The sequence below is a fragment of the Alligator mississippiensis genome, chromosome 1, assembly GCF_030867095.1.
Source record: "Alligator mississippiensis isolate rAllMis1 chromosome 1, rAllMis1, whole genome shotgun sequence".
Classification (NCBI taxonomy): domain Eukaryota; kingdom Metazoa; phylum Chordata; order Crocodylia; family Alligatoridae; genus Alligator; species Alligator mississippiensis.
This window is the reverse complement of record NC_081824.1, coordinates 469,150,431-469,163,057: the sequence shown is the minus strand read 5'-3', so window position 1 is coordinate 469,163,057 and position 12,627 is coordinate 469,150,431.

Genomic DNA, 12,627 nt, shown 5'->3' with positions numbered 1-12,627 from the left:
GTATTCATTTGGCTGGAAGTCTGGAAAATGCTGATTCAGAACAAGGTAGTACTGTATAAGGAGACTTGAAAGGGAAGGCCAGGTACTTCAGGTGATGATAAGGGAGATTAAAGTCTGGAGCCAGAAAAGTAGTTCAGCATGTATGTATAGCATTAAACCAGTAGTGCTCAACCTTTTTAGACTGATGGTACCCCTCATTAGATTCAAAGCTCCCCTTGGAAAATGCCAGCTCTTTGCTTTCACTCCTTTTTTTTAATATAGAAAGTAATAAAGTAATTATTCTGTTGAAAGCTCCCAACAGGTCAGAATGGTTTTGACACCATGGATTCCTATTTGAAATCTCTGGGTTTATTTTGTGAATCATGGGTAGGTGTTTGCACACCTAGCAGTGGTAATGTTCCAGGGCCCCCACATAGCATCCTTAAAAGGATCTCTTATAGCACCCCAGGGTTGAGAATTGCTTCTTTAAGCAGGCAAGCAGTCCTGCATCAGTAGGGCTTTGTATCTTCCTAAGGTTAGGTTTATTTTGTAGCTGACTGAATCAGAACCTGAATACACAGTACTCTCCACTTGGAAACATTGCTCCAACAAGGCATATGGGGACTAGGTGCTGTTTTGAATCTGATGTAAAACTGAGACGCTGACTATCTGTAGTCATTAAAGACCCTCCAGGGCAAAAGTTGCACTATGATTCTAAATCATTATTAAATGCATTTGCTGAACATCTATAACTCTGGTCATTAAGTTCACTGGATTTAATAATAAAGACTGACGTTTCATTTACAAACCCCAAAGAGCAGCATGGGATATAACTCATGGCTAGATTAGGGAATGGACAAGAATGTGCTCCCAGGTGTGTTCTCAGGGATCAAGAGGTTATAAATTCCTGGGATGCCATGAAGATTAAGAGTCTTTGAACTATATACCTGAGAGCTTGCATGTGACTGATGCATTGCATAGATCTTACACTTGTTCATGATGCAAATGTGAATTTTGTTCTCTGGAAACTGCCTGAATGTTGTGCTGATCAAAATGGGTGCAACCTTCTCTAAAATTTCCTTCCATAGCAATGCTCATTTCCATGCTTTGTCCTCTTGGATGCTGTTGCTGCTTGTACCAATAACAACATACCACTAGCACCTTCCAGATTCTTTCCAAACAATGCCTTGCAGAAATTCCTATGGTAAATAGGAAATACCATTATCTACTTTTGGGATTAGCTGTTATGCATTGGGATTAACTATTATGCTTTGATAGTTTCAGTGCATGGTGGTGGAATTACATAGTTTAATATTTTCCAATGGGATCAGCTTTTCTTTAACATGTAATTTCAATGCAACCTATTTAGAGAGCTTCATGGTTTATTGGTTTGGGCACGGGACTAAGAATGAGCACGTTCATTTTTAATCATGTCTTGACTCTCACTCCATCTGTGGCCTTCAGCCAGCCACATTGGCATGGCCTGTGCTAGAGAAATTAAACCAGCAATAGCTCCCAGAATGCTTATATACCATGGTTAAACATGCCCCAGACAGTCTACAAATGGTGTTTCAATGGTTTAATCACCAGTGAGAACAGAAAACCTGCCAGCAGGTTTAAGAACCAGATAAAATTTAACGAATTCATCCTGAACCAGTGGGATGCCACTGATCATGCCAACAAGCTGAAACGGTTTGGCTAGTGCATGTTGTATTGTTTGTTCTGAGAGCTTATCCAGAAATCTTGAGCTCAGCACACAGGAGGTATTGCACCTAGAAGGTTTACAAGAGCACCAGTATGCACATGAGCATGAATTAAACTGACTCATTGTGGCTAATATGGATACGCGACAGTTAAACCAATTATGTATGAATGCTACAGCACGAGGTTAAATCCTCCGTTGTGGACAAGACCTCGTATACTGTGAGAAATGCAGGTATTCAACAGGTGGGGGAGCACCAGTGCTCTATTCTGGTTGAATGGCATTGGATTAGACCAGCTTTCCAAAGGGTTAAAAAACAGTCCAATTTGCTAGACGACTGTCTTTCAGGGCATCCAGGCCCTTTCAAACTCTCCCAGAATCCCTTGCTGCTACACTTGCCCAACTGGAACAGTACAAAGCAGTGTTAGTTCAGAGGCAGGTCAGAGCTTGCAGTAATTCAGAACATGGGTCGACATAGCTAGTGTGAAGGCATTGAACTACTAAGCCAAAATCAGTACAGTATGACTGGTTCCAGTAGCAACAGTTCAGTTCTCTGGTGCAGACACAGGCTTAAGTTTTCTTGCCTCTAAAATAATGCAAGAAGCAAGGGGTGGGGTAGGGTTTGGTTCTGTTTTGCTCTTTGCTAACATCTCTTATTGGAGAGATGTTAGATAAGCTTTTGAACACAAAGTGCCCTCTTTCCTCAGGTCTGGGAAAGAAGCAGAAACAACCTAAGCTAAATGCCAGATAAAATAATGAGTTTTGGATAAAAAAAACTTGCTTTTCACCTGTTTCTGGGACCCTTGTACCTAAAAGAACACTCCAGCCCCTCCAACATGGTGATAATAAATCCTTTTTTCCAACCCTTTAGTTGGTCTATTAAAAGACAACACATCTACCCAAAGAACCTTTCCTGCCTGTGTCCTTAGACCAAGACAGCTGTAACCAACAACCCTGCCTACTTTGTAGAGTATTGTGAAAATGAATTAGTTGATGCATATAAAGGGTTTTCAAGAGTAGTATAGCATTACCTGGATATTGGTATGATTTTTTTTGTGATTGTGTTTTATATTCAAGGAAGCTCATATTTCATCTCATGGCTGAGATGTTCAGTAATGGGTTCTCTGGTGGCTGATAAACCTGATTTTTACCTGAAATGCATGGTGACTAGCAGGATAGATGACGTGGACTGGAACAGTTGTTCTTGACATGAAGACATCCCTTGTCGATGCATCCCTGATGTGTTGGTTCTCCTGGGGTGGCGTGGGTGCTAAGGTGCACAATTCATAGCCCAGAGGTAGCAAGTCTGAGGCCACAGCAGAAGCACTCATGGTGTGTGTGGTCTGTCAGACTCAAAGTGAGATCTGCAAATTCTGTGAAATATGTTGTCACAAGGACATGAAAAATTAAAGGATGATGAACTGATGTGCCTGTATCTTGCAATTATGGGCTTTTTTCCCCCAGCTTTGAACACTGGTGCCACAGTGATGGAGGACTGTTTTTATAACAATCCTTATATCTCTTTCACTGCTCAACACTAAGCATCTGGAACAAAATCCCCCCAGAGGTGGTGCAAGCACCTACCCTGAACTCATTCAAATGGCGTTCAGATGCTTATTTTGCAGGGGGTCATTTGACCCCAGCAGACTTCCTGCCTATGGCAGGGGGGCTGGACTCAATGATCTTGCAAGGTCCCTTCCACCCCTAATGTCTATAAAACTATGAATCAACCAGACACCAGGATTTTGTTAAGTCTCACTTAGCACTTTTACATGTGCTTGGGGGGGGAGGGGGGTGGGGAACGGTGCTTTAATTAGAACAGCTCCAAGAGCCACTCTAATTAAAGCACCACAGCGTCTCTTGTATCAGTGTCCCCACGCTTGAAAATGGTGGCTGAAGTGCTTGAACTAAAGCTCATTCAACCTGTTTATCAGCATGGGGATGCTGATAAACAAGATGTAGGAAGCTGCTGGTCACCTTCACCATCCACCGTAAAGCTGGCAAGTCAGTCAGCAATACAGAAGTCACTCGACTTCTGGAAAGCTGACTTTGACAATCTCAGGAAGCTTGTCAGTGAGGCCCTAAGGGACCACGACCCAAAGGGGAGAGGAGTTCAGGACAAGTGGTTGCTCCTCAAGGTAGCAATCCTGGATGCACAAGCAAAGTCTATTACGTCTCAAAGGAAAGGCAGCAAAAGGTCACAACAGCCCCCTTGGCTCTGCAGGGAACTAGTGGACCTCTTGCATCTAAGAAGAAAGACCTACAAAGGATGGAGGACTGGATCCACCTCCAAGAGGAATACTCTGCACTTGTCCGGACCTGCAGGGAGTGAACCAGGAAAGCCAAGGCTGCGACGGAACTCCAACTAGCTACAGGTATCAAGGACAATAAAAAGCCCTTTTTTAGATATGTGGGGAGCTGGAGGAAAAGCAAGGGCAACATTGGACCCCTGGTAAACCAGATGGGACAACTGACAAGCGATGCCCAGGAAAAAGCCAACTTACTAAATGAGTACTTTGTATCGGTTTTTGACCAGTCCCAAGGGGCGCCCCTCCCCATTACGGGACGGGAACGCCTGGGTAAGGGTGATCAATGCTGACCTCGTGAAAGAACACCTTGAGAGGCTGGACACCTTTAAGTCAGCTGGCCTTAACAGTTTACACCCCAGGGTACTCAAGGAGCTGGCGAGCATCATAGCTCAGCCCCTGGCACAGATCTTTGAGAGCTCCTGGTGCTCTGGTGAAGTGCCCAAAGATTGGAAGAAGGCCAATGTGGTGCCTATCTTTAAGAAAGGGAGGAAGGTGGATCTGGCAAACTACAGGGCCCATCAGTCTGACCTCTATCCCGGGGAAGGTCTTAGAAAAGATTATCAAAGAGGCCATTCTTAATAGACTGGCCGATGGCAACATCTTGAGGGATACCCAGCATGGGTTTGTTGCAGGTAGGTCTTGCTTGACCAATCTTATTTCCTTTTATGACCAGGTGTAACCTATCACCTGGACAAGAGAGAAGAGATTGATGTCATATATCTTGACTTTAAAAAAGCGTTTGATCTGGTATCCCATGATCACCTCTTGGAAAAACTGGCCAACTGCGGCCTCGGCTTCACCATAATATGCTGGCTGGGTAATTGGCTCGGTGGTCGGACCCAGAGGGTGGTAATTGATGGAAGTTAATTGTCATGGTGCCCTGTGACCAGTGGGATCCCCCAAGGCTCTGTCCTTGGGCCAACACTATTCAACATCTTCATTAATGATGTGGACATGGGTGTCACAAGTGGACTGGCCAAACTCTGGGGTAAAGCATCCACACCAGAGGACAGGAGAACGATCCAGGCTGACCTTGACAGGCTCTGGAAATGGTCGGATGAGACCCTGATGGTGTTTAACACCGAAAAATGAAAGGTTCTCCATGTTGGGAAGAGGTTCTCCATCACTGTGGCACTGCAGCATGCTTATAGGCTCGGCAGTGCTACACTGGCTAGCACTATGGACAAAAAGGACTTGCGGGTCATGATTGACCACAAGATGAACATGAGCCTTCAATGTGATGCTGCAGCTAGTAAAGCGAGCAAAACGCTGGCTTGCATGCATAGATGCTTCTCAAGCAAATCCTGGGACGTCATTCTCCCGTTGTACTCGGCCTTGGTGAAGCCACAGCTGGAGTACTGCGTCCAGTTTTGGGCTCCACAGTTCAAAAAGGATGTGGAGAAGCTTGAGAGAGTGCAGAGGAGAGCCACGCACATGATCAGAGGGCAGGAAAACAGACCTTATGATGAGAGGCTGAGAGCTATGGGACTCTTCAGCCTGGAAAAGCGCAGGCTCAGGGGTGATCTGGTGGCCACCTATAACTTTATCAGGGGTGCTCACCAGGATCTGGGGGAACATCTGTTCACCAGAGCATCCCAAGGGAAGACAAGGTCAAATGGTCACAAACTCCTCCATGACTCCTCAGGCTGGACATAAGGAAGAACTTCTTTACTGTCCGAGTCCCCAAGGTCTGGAATAGACTGCTGTCAGATGTGGTTCAGGCACCTACCTTGAACACCTTCAAGAGACTTTTGGATGTTTATTTTGCTGGGATCCTATGACTCCTGCTGACTTCCTGCCCCTGGGGCAGGGGCCTGGAGTCGATGATCTTCCGAGGTCCCTTCCAGCCCTAATGTCTATGAAATCTATGAAAACCTTAGCTCTGCCTCCATAATCATAGCCCTTATTCCCCGGCATATTTGCTTATTGAAGAACTTAGGTATCTAGCTTGAGAAGCACTGGGGTAGAGATTGTTTCTGGAAACCAAGTTCAGGATCAGCATGGAGGAGCAGATTTCTCCTGCCAGAATGTTATAAACCAAGAAGTTCATGGAAAGGAAGGAAGCTTGTGTGATGGGACATTTTTTTCCCCAAACCAGTTTTAAAAGCTCAGCAGTATCTTAGGCAGGCAAGGTTCTTTGAGTAGATGTGAGATCTTTTATTAGACCAACTGTGTAGCTGGAACAAAGTTCTTTGCAAGCTTTCTGGCACAGGGAAACTCCGCTGTTTTGAGATTTCCAAGGAATGAGAGAAGCTAAAAGTGTGACAGGATATCAGTGAGAATGTGAATAGGTAGAAATTAGGAAAACAAAAGGTAAAGCTGGGAAGGGAGGGGAAAAAGGGGAAAGAAAAGCCAAAGGTGAGTACATTTGGAAGAATCACCTGGATACCACATGAAGAATTGCTGCAATACAAAAAGAAAATCCCCACAAATCGCACACCATTATTTTTGACATATCTTCCTTCCCTGAAACTTACATGGAATATCCTTAAACCATTGCAACTCGTACTAGAAGAAGATCCAATTCTTAAAGAGGTCTTTCCAGAACCACCCATCCTAGCTTTTAAACAAGCACCGAACCTCACTAACCTCATCACTAGAAGCAAACTTCCTATGACCCAGACCACACCAAATGAATTCAGACAATAGATTGATTGTAAAGAGCTGGAAGGGACTTCACAAGATCATTGGGTCCAGCCACCCTGCACTAGGCAAGAAATAAGGGGATGTGTTGCCCTAGAATTGAACCTGGGTCAACTATTGGGAAGGCAGCTATGCTCACCACTATACCACCAACATGAGGTTCAAAAATGGGCTCATCTGGGATTTGAACTGAGGACCTCTTGTATCCTAAGCAATTCTCACACCCCTAGATCAATGAGCCAACAACCTGCATGAGAACAAGAAATGTAAAACCTGCCAACACATCTCTACTACCCCCACAATAACTACACCCTATAACAGAAGCATCACCATTGCTGGATCTTACACTGGCACCTCCAGAAACATTATATATCTCATCCAGTGCATTGAATGCTCTGATGGAAAATACGTAGGAGAAACCAAACAACAACTGCACACCAGAATGAATGCACACCGAAAATCTATCAAAGACAAAAATCTATCAAATCCCCAATTTGATAGCTAGCCAGTGTAGCACTGCCGAGCCTATAAGCATGCTGCAGTGCCAGTGATGGAGAACCTCTTCCCAACATGGAGAACCTTGCATTTTTCAGTATTAAACGCCATCAGGTTCTCTTCCGCCCATTTCCTGACAAAAATCTATCAAATACCCAATTACCTGTAGGGGCACACTTCTCACAAGACAACCACTCCCTCTCTGATCTCTCAGTTCTGATCCTCAAAGGGAATTTACAAAATGCCTTTTATTGACAAGCCGATGAACTTCACTTCATAAATCTACCGGATACAAAAAATCATGGACTCAGTATAGACCTTGGATTTACAACACAGTATAACCTGCCTGACATCTGATTCACCAGGTACGTGCCAGGCCTGACCTCTTACATCTCCCACCCCCGCTTTTTCCCCTTCTCTCCCCTCCCCTACTTTTCTGCCCTTTATCTTCCTAATTTCCAGCTCTTCCCTTTTTCACAGACTGCCTCTTTTCTACCTTGAATTACTACCACTGTAGTGTCTCCCTTACTCACCTTTGGCTTTTCTTTCCCCTTCCCTTTTCCCCTTCCCTTCCCTCCTCTACCATTCGTTTTCCTAATTCCTACCTATTTACATTCCTGTCAAACTTTTAGCTTCTCTCATTCCTTGGAATCTCAGGCCAGCAGAGACTCCCTATGCCTGAAGAAGGGTGATTGCACCCAAAAGCTTGCTGAGAACTTTTTTCCAACTACTCACAGGTTTGTCACAGGTAGATCCTGCCTGACAAACCTTGTAGCCTTCTATGACCTGGTCACACACTGCCTGGACACGGGAGCTGAGGCTGATGTCATCTTCCTAGACTTTAGGAAGGCCTTCGACACAGTCTCACACCCTATCCTCATTGGGAAGCTAGCAGACTGTGGAGTGGACGCCTGCACGGCCAGGTGGGTGGCCAACTGGCTTAGGGACTGAACCCAGAGAGTGGTGGTGGATGGTTCCTTCTCGGCCTGGAGGGAGGTGGGCAGTGGGGTCCCGCAGGGTTCGGTCCGCAGACTGATATTATTTAATATCTTCATCAGCAATTTGGACGAGGATGTGGAGAGCACCCTCTCCAAGTTCGCTGATGATACCAAGTTATGGGGCAAAGTTAGTACACCGGAGGGCAGGGAGCAGATTCAGGCTGACCTGGACAAGTTGGATCAATGGGTAGAGAGAAATAGGATGCAATTTAATAAAGATAAATGTAAGGTACTTCACCTGGGAAGGAGGAATCCCCAGCACACCTGTAGGTTGGGGAGTGTCCTTCTCAGCAGCTCAGAGGCAGAGAGGGATCTTGGAGTCATAGTTGACTCCAAGATGAACATGAGCCGCCAACGTAACAAGGCCATCAACAAGGCCAATCACACCTTGTCTTGCATTAGCAGGTGCATGACTAATAGATCAAAGGAGGTGATGCTCCCCCTCTATGCGGCACTGGTCAGGCCACAGTTGGAGTACTGTGTCCAGTTTTGTGTGCCACACTTCAAGAGGGACGCGGATAATCTGGAGAGGGTCCAGAGGAGGGCCACTCGCATGATTAGTGGCCTGTGGGAAAGACCCTTCAGGGGGAGGTTGAGAGAGCTGAATCTCTTCTGCCTTCACAAGAGACAGCTGAGGGGAGATCTTGTGGCCGCCTATAAATTTATTAGGGGAGGTCAACAGGGAATAGGTGACACACTGTTTACTAAGGCGCCCCAAGGAGTGACTAGGAATAACAGGTGTAAACTAGTTGAGAATGGATTTAGGTTAGATATTAGGAAGAAATTTTTCACAGTAAGGGTGGCCAGGATCTGGAATGGGCTTCCAAGAGAGGTGGTGCTTTCACCTAGCTTGGAGGTCTTCAAGAAGAGGCTAGATAGTCACCTGGCTGGGGTCATCTGACCTCGGTCCTCTTTCCTGCCAGGGGCAGGGGGTCAGACACGATGATCCATTGTGGTCCCTTCCGACTCTACAATCTATGAATCTATGAATCTATTCTCAGTTGGTCTAATAAAAGATATCACATCTACTCAAAGAACGTTGCCTGCCTACGTCCTTAGACCAAAATGGCTACAAACAAAAACTTGAGCAGTAACTTTGCATTTGTTCCTTAGCTGTAAATTTGGTGTTAGTAGGTGTTGCTTTAGTATAAGTCACCAGATGCCGCTTTTACACATGGTCTGATTCTGGGAGGTTCACTCAGTCTTTAAAGACATGCTGCATGTGCAATTCATTTTGTGATGTGACTGATAGTCTGTTGCAAACCTCCAGAGAATATCCTCAGTGCCTTAAACTCTCTTGGATCCACTTCCTTCTTGGGAATGAGGTGGTGGGGTTAGGTTCAATGTTTTGAAAGAGGTGGATTGCCGAAGTGCTGCTTGATCCTTTCTGTGTAATTGATGCATATAGGATTCATTTAGGGCTAAGAGGAGACAGATTCTGTACTGCAAGGTAAAGGGGCCAGCTGTGTATCAGCTACTCTGTGGTAGCTGGCCAGGTACACAGGTTTAGCCCATGGTAAGTGGAAGCTAAACTGGGGTAATGTACCCCTCTCTCCTTAGGGGCTAAGCCTCTGTGGGTTACCCCCACCTGCTGCAGGGTAAGCATATGCACAAGGGCAGCTCCCACCTCCTCCCCCACAGTAAATACCTCTAAGGAGACACACAGATGTTTGTTTCCTCATTGTTTCTCCTCCAGCAAAAAGTGACATTACAGTATTTTTGGTTAACTGCAATGTGAATTCACTTGCATGTACCATGTAACAAGACCAGAGAGCCTTGTTCTAATGGCTTTTGCCTGATACCATAAGGACTGGGACACAGAGGCTAGGGACAGACATTCAAAAAGCCAGAGCCTAAATTGATTCAATCTTTGCAGGTTAGTCTACATCCAGACATGCAGGCACATGCCTGCAGTGACTCAGGCTAGAAACTGGGGGGCGCTAGAGCAGCCCTCCCTTCCCTTCCACAGAGCTGAACTGAGGGTGGGTGTGGCCAGGCCCTGTCAGGATTAGGGAGGGGTCCCCTCCCCCCCCCCCCCCCCCGCTTGATAACAGAGCATTTATCAGCTCTGTTATCAATTTGTCAGCATTTCTCACCCCATCAGAAAATAAACAGCCTCTCTCATTAGTTCAAACTCTTCTTAAACTAAGAAGGAATAGAGGGACATTACCGGCCGAGCTGTTGATTAGCTCTAAAAGGCCCTAAGCCAACACTGGTGTCTACCACAGCCCAGACCGTAGCCAGCATATGGTCTGCTAGCTAATGCTGAGGTGCCTGTGTAAAGCAAAGGGGACGGGGGATCCCTGCTTAGCAGGGAGTGGTGAGGGGAGGGGGAGAGCAGGAGGAAGCCACGCAGACACTGCTGTGCTTGCAAGTCTCTGCTGGAGCTGCAGCTAGGGAGCAGAGGGGAGAGACCAGCCCTGCTGCGGAGCAGAGAGCCCTGCCCAGTCCAGAGAGCATGCCGGGATGCTGGGGGAGTCTGATTTAACTTAAACCAGCAAGGGGTCTGGGAGAATCCACCTTCCAAGGCATCTGGGAGCTGGAGCCAGAGCTCCACATGCTAGGCAGAAGCTGTGGGGCTGAAGCTTCCCACCTGCCCACCCAGAGCAGCGTGGCAGCTGCTGGTGAGGGGGCAGAACAGCCTCCCCTGCCCCTGCCAGCTCACTGCTAGTTGTGCAGCTGCAGCCCCCAAGTCCTGCATAGGACAGGGGGGATGGCAGTGGCTGCCAGGCTGAGGGCCCATCAGTGTATCTGAGCTGGCCCAGGAAATCTGCTCTCCAGCCAGCTCCCACCTGTGCTGCCAGGCTGGGATGTCACACAGCTGCAGCCGGCTCAGAAGGGTCCTACCTCCACAGACCAGCCGCACAGGGCCTTTCCCAGCCTGCTGAGGCTCCATGACAGCCCTGCCCAGCTTGGGCATGGGGAGCCGGGAGCAATCTGGTGCACAGCCCCCACAGCCCCAGTCCAAGCTGCAGCCTGATGGGAAGGGTCTCGCCCTGGTGGCCCAGCCCAGGATGCCCCTCTGCCTCCGCCCTCAGCAACATCTACAGGCCAGCTCGGCTCAGCCCCAGCCACAGACACAGCCCCAGGCCTGAACAGATAGCAGGGTCATGCTGACCGGCTCTGGCCAGGCCCCCCACTGCTAGAGCAGGAGGGAAAGTTGGGCAGACCCCAGCTGGGGTCCCATGCCCACCCAGAGAAGGGGAATTTAATCCCCACCCCCTGCCCCCCTTTGCCTGAGTCGCTGCCCCGGCCAGTGTCTGGCCTCAGGGACAAGCCTGGCAAAGGCTGCTTCCCCTCTCCTCCTTGAGGCATAGCCTGGCTGGGGTCACTACAGGCCAGGGTGGGGTTTAAACCCATCCACCATCATACTTAGCCCCTGCAGAAGCCTGGCCATGCCCCCCAGCTCAGCTTCTCTTCAACCTTGTGGCTACAGCAGAGGAGAGAGAGCGCTGTTCTAGCACCCCCGGCTTCTAGCCTGAGCCACTGCAGGCATGTACTGGCATTTCCAGAATTAAATGTGAATGTCTGTGCACTTGCAAATTAGTTCAACCTTTGCAGGTTAAACTAACCTGCAAAAATTGAATCAATTCAGGCTCCAGCTTTTTGAATGTCTGTCCCTAGCCTCAGAGTCTGGAACTGAAGCCACAGATGCATGAATTAGAGGTGAGGCCCACGTGCTTTCCCATAGCTGCATTCATTCTGCGGGCCTAGGAGAATTAGTTTTAAATAAGGGCTTGAATAACCAAAACAAGCCGCTACGTCTTGAAATGCACGCAGAGGGTTTCTCTCTAAGACGAGGTGTTCCTGCTTGCTTATAATCCCCACAGACCAGTTAAACCAAGGCATGGGAAGCTCAGGGAGAGTGGGAATTTCCTGAGGACAGCTTTAAAGGGCAGATTAGAAGAATGTTCTTGGTCAAAGTTCAGTTGTTGCTCATGGCTGTGCTAAGGTGACTAAGCTTTTATCCACAGAGTAGGGAGGATATTTTGGCTAGCATCATAGAAAAATTGGGCTGGAAGGAAAGTCAGATCAGCTAGTTCAACCCCTGTTCCAGGCAGGATCAGGCCTGATCAAATCATCCCAGCCAAGTGTCTGCCTAACTTTCTCCTTAAAATCTTCCCAGGATGGAGATTTCAATGCCTCTCTAGGTAGCCAGTTCCAGTGCTGAAGCACTCACAGAGTAAGAAAGTTCTTTTCTAATGTCCACGTTACATCGCCCTTGCTGTAATTTAAGACCGCTATTCTTTGTGCTGTCCGTTACTACCACAGAGATATCCACCACCATCCTCTTTATGACAACCCTTCAAGTACTTGAAGACTGTTATCAAATCCCCACTCAGTCTTCGTGTCTTCAAACTAACTAGTCTTCCAGACCTTCCTCATAAGTCATATTTCTTAGACCTCTAATCATGTTTGTTGCTTTCCACTGGACTGTCTCACTTACCCATGAGGTTCTTGAAATGCAGCGTCCAAAACTGTTTCAGGGATATAGGTTGTA